This window comes from Acipenser ruthenus, unplaced genomic scaffold, assembly GCF_902713425.1.
Source record: "Acipenser ruthenus unplaced genomic scaffold, fAciRut3.2 maternal haplotype, whole genome shotgun sequence".
Taxonomy (NCBI): domain Eukaryota; kingdom Metazoa; phylum Chordata; class Actinopteri; order Acipenseriformes; family Acipenseridae; genus Acipenser; species Acipenser ruthenus.
Genome location: NW_026708701.1, coordinates 27,501 through 37,500, shown reverse-complemented (window position 1 = coordinate 37,500; position 10,000 = coordinate 27,501). Strand labels below are relative to the sequence as shown.

The following is a 10,000-nucleotide window of genomic DNA, read 5'->3' as shown; positions in this document are numbered from 1 at the left end:
TGTGTGTGTGTGTATTGTAGTCTCTCAGTGTGTGTGTGTGTGTGCGTGTGTATTGTATAGTCTCTCAGTGTGTGTGTGTGTGTGTGTATTGTAGTCTCTCAGTGTGTCTGTGTGTGTGTGTGTATTGTATAGTCTCTCAGTGTGTGTCTGTGTGTGTGTGTGTATTGTATAGTCTCTCAGTGTGTGGTGTGTGTGTGTGTGTGTATTGTATAGTCTCTCAGTGTGTGTGTGTGTGTGCGGTGTGTATTGTATAGTCTCTCAGTGTGTGTGTGTGTGTGTATTGTAGTCTCTCAGTGTGTGTGTGTGTATTGTATAGTCTCTCAGTGTGTGTGTGTGTGTGTGTATTGTATAGTCTCTCAGTGTGTGTGTGTGTGTGTATTGTATAGTCTCTCAGTGTGTGTGTGTGTGTGTGTGTGTGTGTGTGTGTATTGTAGTCTCTCAGTGTGTGTGTGTGTGTGCGTGTGTATTGTATAGTCTCTCAGTGTGTGTGTGTGGTGTGTGTGTGTGTGTGTGTATTGTAGTCTCTCAGTGTGTGTGTGTGTGCGTGTGTATTGTATAGTCTCTCAGTGTGTGTGTGTGTGTGTGTGTGTGTGTGTGTATTGTAGTCTCTCAGTGTGTGTGTGTGTGTGCGTGTGTATTGTATAGTCTCTCAGTGTGTGTGTGTGTGTGTGTATTGTATAGTCTCTCAGTGTGTCTGTGTGTGTGTGTGTATTGTATAGTCTCTCAGTGTGTGTGTTGGTGTGTGTGTATTGTATAGTCTCTCAGTGTGTGTGTGCGTGTGTATTGTATAGTCTCTCAGTGTGTGTGTGTGTGTGCGTGTGTATTGTATAGTCTCTCAGTGTGTCTGTGTGTGTGTGTGTATTGTATCGTCTCTCAGTGTGTGTGTGCGTGTGTGTGTGTATTGTATAGTCTCTCAGTGTGTGTGTGTGTGTGTGTGTGTATTGTATAGTCTCTCAGTGTGTGTGTGTGTGTGTGTGTATTGTATAGTCTCTCAGTGTGTGTGTGCGTGTGTATTGTATAGTCTCTCAGTGTGTGTGTGTGTGTGTGTGTATTGTATAGTCTCTCAGTGTGTGTGTGCGTGTGTATTGTATAGTCTCTCAGTGTGTGTGTGTGTGTGCGTGTGTATTGTATAGTCTCTCAGTGTGTGTGTGTGTGTGTGTGTGTATTGTATAGTCTCTCAGTGTGTGTGTGTGTGTGTGTGTGTATTGTATAGTATCTCAGTGTGTCTGTGTGTGTGTGTGTATTGTATAGTCTCTCAGTGTGTCTGTGTGTGTGTGTGTATTGTATAGTCCTCTCAGTGTGTCTGTGTGTGTGTGTATTGTATAGTCTCTCAGTGTGTCTGTGTGTGTGGTGTGTGTGTGTGTGTATTGTATAGTCTCTCAGTGTGTGTGTGTGTGTGTGTGTGTATTGTATAGTCTCTCAGTGTGTGTGTGTGTATTGTATAGTCTCTCAGTGTGGTGTGTGTGTGCGTGTGTATTGTATAGTCTCTCAGTGTGTGTGTGTGTGTGCGTGTGTATTGTATAGTCTCTCAGTGTGTGTGTGTGTGTGTGTGTGTATTGTATAGTCTCTCAGTGTGTCTGTGTGTGTGTGTGTATTGTATAGTCTCTCAGTGTGTCTGTGTGTGTGTGTGTATTGTATAGTCTCTCAGTGTGTCTGTGTGTGTGTGTGTGTGTGTGTATTGTATAGTCTCTCAGTGTGTGTGTGTGTGTGTGTGTGTGTATTGTATAGTCTCTCAGTGTGTGTGTGTGTATTGTATAGGTCTCTCAGTGTGTGTGTGTGTGTGGTGTGTGTATTGTATAGTCTCTCAGTGTGTGTGTGTGTGTGCGTGTGTATTGTATAGTCTCTCAGTGTGGTGTGTGTGTGTGTGTGTGTGTGTGTGTGTGTGTGTGCGTGTGTATTGTATAGTCTCTCAGTGTGTGTGTGTGTGTGTATTGTATAGTCTCTCAGTGTGTGTGTGTGTGCGTGTGTATTGTATAGTCTCTCAGTGTGTGTGTGTGTGTGCGTGTGTATTGTATAGTCTCTCAGTGTGTGTGTGTGTGTGCGTGTGTATTGTATAGTCTCTCAGTGTGTGTGTGTGTGTGTGTGTGTGTGTATTGTATAGTCTCTCAGTGTCTCAGTGTGTTCAGTCTCTCTGTATTGTATTGTATTGTATTGTATTGTATTGTATCGTACCTCAGTCTCTTGCAGTCTGTGTCCGATGAGACTCAGAGACTCTCCCAGGAGCTGCAGGTGAGCCGCCACATCGATGGGTCGGACTCGGGCAGACGGGCGGGCGAGAGAGAGAGAGACACGCCCCCGACGGGGACTTCCTGTGGGGCGTGGCCACGCGGGAGGAAGGGCCTGGCACAGGAAACACAGGAAACACAGGGTCAAACAGGGGTCAAATATACACACACAGGGGCCAGGCAGGGGTCAAACACACACAGAGACACACACACACACAAGCACGCACACACACTCCTCCAGATTCTCTGATCCTCTCAGTAAAAACAATTCATGTACAGGGTTTCATCTCAATGCAATGGTGTTGTAAAGAACGTCCCTGACCAAGTTTCATCTCAGTGAGACGCGCTGCGAGAGCCCGCTCTGGGGGGGGTACCTTTAGTTTTGGGGGCGCCCCCCTCGGAGCCGGCGCTCTTTCTCTTCACAGTGGTCGCCTCGGCTTTGTTCTGCTTGTGCTGCAGGTACTGAGCCTTCTGCTTCCACACCTGAGACAAGAACACAGAGAGATCAAACAAGACAGGGAAACACACACACACTGAGTGTGTTTCCTCCCAGTGCTCTCTCCCCCACTCCTCCCAGTGCTCTCTCTCCACTCCTCCAGTGCTCTCTCCCCACTCCTCCCAGTGCTCTCTCTCCACTCCTCCCAGTGCTCTCTCTCCACTCCTCCCAGTGCTCTCTCTCCACTCCTCCCAGTGCTCTCTCTCCACTCCTCCAGTGCTCTCTCTCCACTCCTCCCAGTGCTCTCTCTCCACTCCTCCCAGTGTGCTCCTCCCTTCTCACCAGCTTGTCTTTCTCTGGGAGCTGCTTCCAAACATCGGCCAACTTCCGACTCAGCTCTCCGAACACTGAGAGAGAGGGGGGAGAGAGAGGGGGGAGAGGGGAGAGAGAGAGGGGGGAGAGAGAGGGGGGAGAGGGAGGGGGGAGAGGGAGAGAGAGAGGGGGAGAGAGAGGAGATAGAGAGAGAGAGAGGAGAGAATTAATCAAATAACTTCAGCAAGACTGGGGTTAGAAAAGAGAGACAGAGAGAGACACACACGCACACACACACACACACACACACGCACGCACACACTCACCCAGTCCGGGCTGCTCTGCGTTGATGTTCACTCGATACTCTTTACAGAACACCTGGTAAACCGTCATGTTCTTCTTCCTGGGCTGATTCCAAAGCAATTCAATATGTTAACAAGGGAACATTATTCAGCAGCTTTCATTGGACTCTATGAAGCTGAGGAGTTCATTCTATATAGAGGGGGTGGAATTCAATATGTTAACAAGGGAACATTATTCAGCAGCTTTCATTGGACTCTATGAAGCTGAGGGAGTTCATTCTATATAGAGGGGGTGGAATTCAATATGTTAACAAGGGAACATTATTCAGCAGCTTTCATTGGACTCTATGAAGCTGAGGGAGTTCATTCTATATAGATGTAGTATATCTAATTATAAATATCATTAATAAAAGTACAATCACTCCCCCCACCTTCTCTTTCTCATCCTTCTCTTCCTTCACTTTCTTCTTCTTCTTTGCCTCGCTCTGTGATTCCCCAGCATGGTGTGAGAGGCAGTGGGCGGGGCCATCAGATAGACTCCGCCCCCTGAGCCAGAGGCGGGCGTGGCTCCGGGGTAGACCCCTCCCCCGCTGCCCCGTGATTGGGCGTGCCGAGGGAGTGGGCGTGTCCGGGAGAGAGCAGACTGGCGCCTGTGGAAATTAGGTGAAAATAAATTTCACAGACCTGCGTGCCCAGCTCCGCCAGCAGGGGGCAGTAATGAGCAAATATACAGGACCCTGATTCCTTAACAGATATATATACAGGAGTTTAATAATAAGACACACCTGAGCTTGTTAGCGAGACACACTGGGGGCTGATCAAGCTGGTGGCAGTAAAACCTGGACTGGATCACACTGCTGTGGGATAGGAGTCTGATTCCCATCCCTGATCTCTCTGTCTAAATATCCAACAGTTCCCAGCAATATCCTGTAGCTCTCTCCACTATAAAATCAGCTACAAACCTCCTTCAACCAAAGTCTGTCTACAGGGCTGGGAATCAGACTCCCGCTGCACAGCAGTGTGATCCAGTCCTGGTTTCACTAGGAGTTTAATAATAAGACACACCTGAGCTTGTTAGCGAGACACACTGGGGGCTGATCAAGCTGGTAGCAGTAAAACCTGGACTGGATCACACTGCTGTGCGATAGGAGTCTGATTCCCATCCCTGATCTGTCTGAATATCCCACTCTACCACCAATGGGATTTTTATTATGACAATCCCTGCTGTAGTTTTCTCGTACCGGTGGGAGGGGCGGTGTCCGGGGGCGTGGCCAGGCCGGAGGTCTTCTTGCTGTGCTTCCTCTCTCCTTTGTGCTTCTCTCCTCTCTCCTTCTCTCGCTCCCTCTCTTTCTTCTTCTTGCTCTTCTTCGATTTCTTCTTCTTCTTGTTGCTGCTGCTGCTGCTGTGCACCTCTCTGTACGAGTCGTCGATCACCAGCTCCCCGGCCTCCAGCTCGCCCCCCGAGGAGGAGCCCGACTCCGCCAGGGGGACCCCCTGACTCAGCACCCCCAGACCAGACACGTCCCCATAGAACCCGGGCTCAACCTGCCTGAGAGGAGAGAGGGGAGTGGAGGGGAGAGGAGAGAGGAGAGGGGACGAGGGGAGAGAGAGAGAGAAAGAGAGAGAGGAGAGAGGAGAGGAGGGAGGGAGGAGAGAGAGGAGAGAGGAGAGAGAGGAGGGGAGGAGGGGTGGAGAGAGAAGAGAGAGGGGAGAGAGAGGAGAGGAGAGGAGAGGAGGGAGGGAGGAGAGAGAGGAGAGAGGAGAGAGAGGAGAGGAGAGAGAGGAGGAGAGAGGGGTGGAGAGAGGGTGGAGAGGAGAGAGAGAGGGGGGAGAGAGAAGAGACTCAACACTGACAACAAGAATGAACCATAATAACTATACTCCCTCGCAATTTTAAAATGTACTAACTTGGCTAATTTACCCTCCATCTCCTCTTTCTCCTCTCCTCCTCTCTCTCCTCCCCCTCCTCTCCTCTCTCTCACCTTCCATCTCCATCTCCTCTCCTCTCTCTCACCTTCCACCTCTATCTCCTCTCCTCCCTCTATCTCCTCTCCCTTCCCCCCTCCTCTCGCTCACCTTCCACCTCTATCTCCTCTCCTCCTCTCTCACCTTCCACCTCTATCTCCTCTCCTCCTCTCTCACCTTCCACCTCTATCTCCTCTCCTCTCCCCCTCTCCTCTCCTCTCTCTCACCTTCCACCTCTATCTCCTCTCCTCTTCCCCTCTCCTCCCTCTCTCCTCTCCTCTCTCTCACCTTCCACCTCCATCTCCTCTCCCCCCTCTCCTCCCTCTCTCCTCTCCTCTCTCTCACCTTCACCTCTATCTCCTCTCCCCTCCCCCTCTCCTCCCTCTCTCCTCTCCTCTCTCTCATTCCACCTCTATCTCCTCTCCTCTCCCCCCTCTCCTCCCTCTCTCCTCTCCTCTCTCTCACCTTCCACCTCTATCTCCTCTCCCACGGCTGGCAGGGGTTCCTTGGTGTGTTTCTTCTTCACTGTCTTGCTCACCAGCACCGTGGCGACCCCCCCTCCTCCTCCTCCCCCTGCTGCCCCCCCGTCTCTGCTCAGCTTCTTCAGGGACTTCTTGGGGTTCCCCCCGCTGTGAGGGGACGGGGGGTACCCCAGCCCCGCCCCCCTCTCCCCTTCCCCTTTCTCTTTGGGGGAGAGGATCAGCTTCACTTTCAGCCCCTCGGCTCCGGCTTTCATCGGGACCTCTCCCTGCTTGCTTGGTTTTTTGGGGGGTCGCTGGCTCAGCTTGGGGGGTCCCTTGCCGCCGTGTTTGCTGCTGTGGTGGTGGCTGTGTTTGTGAGAAGGGGGGTAGGCGGGTTTGTGAGAGTGACTCCTCCCACCTCCTCCCCCGGCCCCGCCCCCGGCCCCTCCCCCCGTGCTGGCTGGTTTTGAACCAGTGGCTAGCGGGGAGGTGATAGCTTTGAGGAGACCCATGGCTGTGTCTGTGTCCCGCAGGGAGGGGGGAGGGAGGGGGGGCACAGGCTTCGGCTTCTTCTTTTTGGAGGGGTGGGATGGAGAGAAGTCTGGGGAGAGAGAGAGAGCCAGAGAGATGGACACAGGGTTAGATTACAACCACAGCATAAAGAACTACAGCTCCCAGCATCCCTCACCAGTGCCACGGGTGCAGAGGCATGCTGGGAGCTGTAGTCCTACAGCCAGGGTTGGGCTGATTCACTGTGTATCGATGAGTCGCAATGCTTTCTGTACATGATATATCATAATAGAGGTCTGTATGGTTGGTATTAAGTGTGATTGATGAAGTGCAGGGCTGTGTGTGCGTGTGATTGATTGATTGATTGATTGATTGATTGATTGATTGATTTGATTCCCCGCCCCTCTCTCACCTCCACAGTAAAACTCGTCAGGGGAATGTTGCTTCTTCTTCTTCTTGTGGGAGTCTCCGCCCCCAAGATAGAACTCACTGTCCTGGAACACACGAACACACACGCACACACACACACGCACACGCACACACGCACGCACAAAGAGACACACAGAAACACACACACACACACACACACAAAGAGACACACAGAAACACACACACACACAGAAAGAGACACACAGACAGGTTAGAAAGTCACAAGCTTTATATTGACATTTATGGCAGTATTATGGGATGGCGGTGTGTATGATGGGATGGCGGTGTGTATTATGGGATGGCGTGTTACCTTGCCTCTCTTCTTGGATGACTTGCGGACCTGCGCTGCGATCTCCTCCTCCTCCCGCAGCAGGTCCTTGTACGAGCGCTTCTTCTCACGCTGGCTCCGCCCCGCCACAAGCCCCACCTCCTCGATCCCCCCCGCACTCCAGCACAGCGCCCTCTGTGGCAGGGAGGGCAAAACACACACACACACACAGATACACACAGATACAAACACACACAGAGACACAGACAGAGATAGACAGACACAGATAAACAGAGAGAGATAGACAGAGATAGAGACAAACACAGACACAGAGAGAGATAGACAGAGACAAACACAGAGACACAGAGAGAGATAGACAGAGACAGAGACAAACACAGAGACACAGAGAGAGATAGACAGAGACAGAGACAAACACAGAGACACAGAGAGAGATAGACAGAGACAAACAGACAGAGTGATACAGACACAGATAAACACAGAGACAGACAGATATAGACAGAGACACAGAGAGACAAACACAGAGACACAGAGAGAGATAGACAGAGACACAGATACAGACACAGACAGAAAGATACAGACACAGGCAAACACAGATACAGACACACACACACAGAACATTATTAAATTGTATGACACAGTTAACAGGAACGTTTCATTGTGTTTTGCTGAATGGATATGCTTTTTAAAATCTCTCACGCACACACAAAAACAGAATTATTAAACTTTTAGTTTTTTTGTTTTTTTTATCTATCACAAAAAAAAACTGTAAATAGGCTGTAAAGCTGATGAGTTTCAAAACCTAACTGTTGACATTTTAACAATACTGTTCTGTTTAGAGGGATGGGAATCAGACTCCCGCTGCACAGCAGTGTGATCCAGTCCTGGTTTCACTAGGAGTTTAATAATAAGACACACCTGAGCTTGTTAGCGAGACACACCGAGGGCTGATCAAGCTGGTAGCAGTAAAACCTGGACTGGATCACACTGCTGTGCTATAGGAGTCTGATTCCCCTCCCTGATCTCTCTGTCTAAATATCCCACAGTTCCCAGCAATATTCTGTAGCTCTCTCCACTATAAAATCAGCTACAAACCTCCTTCAACCAAAGTCTATCTACAGGGCTGGGAATCAGACTCCCGCTGCACAGCACTGTCATCCAGTCCTGGTTTCACTGGGAGTTTAATAATCAGACACACCTGAGCTTGTTAGCTAGACACACTGGGGGCTGATCAAGCTGGTAGCAGTAAAACCTGGACTGGATCACACTGCTGTGCGATAGGGAGTCTGATTCCCATTATGTATGGCTTTGGCCAAAAAAATTAGGAACACCTGCCATATGCAGCACAGCGAGACTTACCGCCTTTTTTCTTCATCTCCTCGAACGCCATGACGTCAGATCCACGGAACTCCCGGCTGTGCAAGTCTAGTGTCGATCACAAATATCTACGGCAGTCTCTCTAACTGCTTATAATGAGAACGATACAAGTTTATTAAATTATATATATATATATATATATATATGCAATCAAATAAAAACGAAATTGCGTTAACTTTAACATTTATGTTTTAGAATACTGTGAAACATAATTACCATATCCATAATAATAATAATAATAATAATAATAATAATAATAATAATAATAATCGTATTTAGTTTAGTGATGAATACACAAACACCGCAGGTACATATTATTATTATTACAGATATTTTAAAATACCGACCGGACTAATTTTACAAGTGGAGTTAGCGAAGCTTCCCTCCGAAATCTCTTGAAATTTTTCGCTGAGTAAAACTCCAAAATCAACCCTAAATTAACCTAACGTTTAAAACAACACCGCTGAACCCAGCCGCTGCTCACATATTATTAAACACACAATAAACCCGACTATTTTTTAATTCAAAATAGTTAAGCCAACTCCGGCGTGTTGTGATATAAACACGATACCAGCCTCAGGGATTAAATATAAAACATAATTTAAACACCTCGAAACATTTCGACTTCCCGCCTGCCATTTAAAAAAAAAACACAAAATCACACCCCTCGCCATCCCGACCACTACCTCTACACGCCTCCGTCCCATCCCCTCCCGGGCTCGCCCAACACCTTCCCCCGGCCCGCCTCGCACTCGAGCCCGCGGCTCACCCAAACAGGTGCAGGCCGCTCGCTTCGCCCCGGCGGGGAGAGGCGAGCCCGGGCTCCGGGAAACGGGGACGCGGGTCCGGGAGACGGGAGAGGTCAGCCGGGGTCTGGTTTAGAGACTCGGGGGGGTTTGTTTTGGTACCTTTAGTCGGTTTTATTCGCGGCCCCGGTTTTCGCTTAGTTACCGCCGCCATCTTGGGCTACCACACAACAACAGATTAGCGACGCGGAGGGCGGGAGAGGAGGCGGATTCAAAAAAACAACAAACAAACTCGACTAAAACACACTTTATTTAATCTTTTAACCTGGTTTTATTTAATCAGTAATGATTTTAAAACGGTATATATATAAAATAAGGGGCGTTTTATATATCTCCATTGTTGACAAAAAATCGTAACTCGCTGTACGTGAATAATTTAACATAATGTGAAAGATAGCGGGCGTCTTAAAATTGAAAGGTGCCGACAGTTTTATATTTAAAAACTAACTGTTTCAAGATGAACTGTTTAAAAAAAGGCGTTGGTTTTTTTTTTAGTATAGATAGCGCATATTGCGTGAGGCGATTACTGTGTTTGAAAATGTATTTGTGCGCTTTCATGTCTGAAACCTTACGATTACTTATTATTATTATTTATTTCTTAGCAGACGCCCTTATCCAGGACGACTTACATATCGTAAACAAAAATACATTTTCAAGAATCACAGCACAAGTATTAATACAATTAAGAGCAAGATAAATACAATGACTTTGGTTCTAGCAAGTACAAGAATATGACAAAATCTGATTCAATAACGGAGCAGATAACAGTGTCAGTGATAGTACATCAGGATATAATTAAATACAAAAATACTACAGATTAAATACGATATATTATTATTATTTTAGGTCAATACACGATTTATTTCACAAGGGTCGCAGTATTTGAGCTGC

General features: G+C 48.2%; 1 pseudogene; it reads right to left on the bottom strand.

The window, feature by feature from the left end:
* The window catches only part of LOC131735437 (HMG domain-containing protein 4-like), a 9,778-nt pseudogene extending 515 nt beyond the window's left edge, over nt 1-9,263 (bottom strand).
* Between the last annotated feature and the right edge of the window lie 737 nt (nt 9,264-10,000).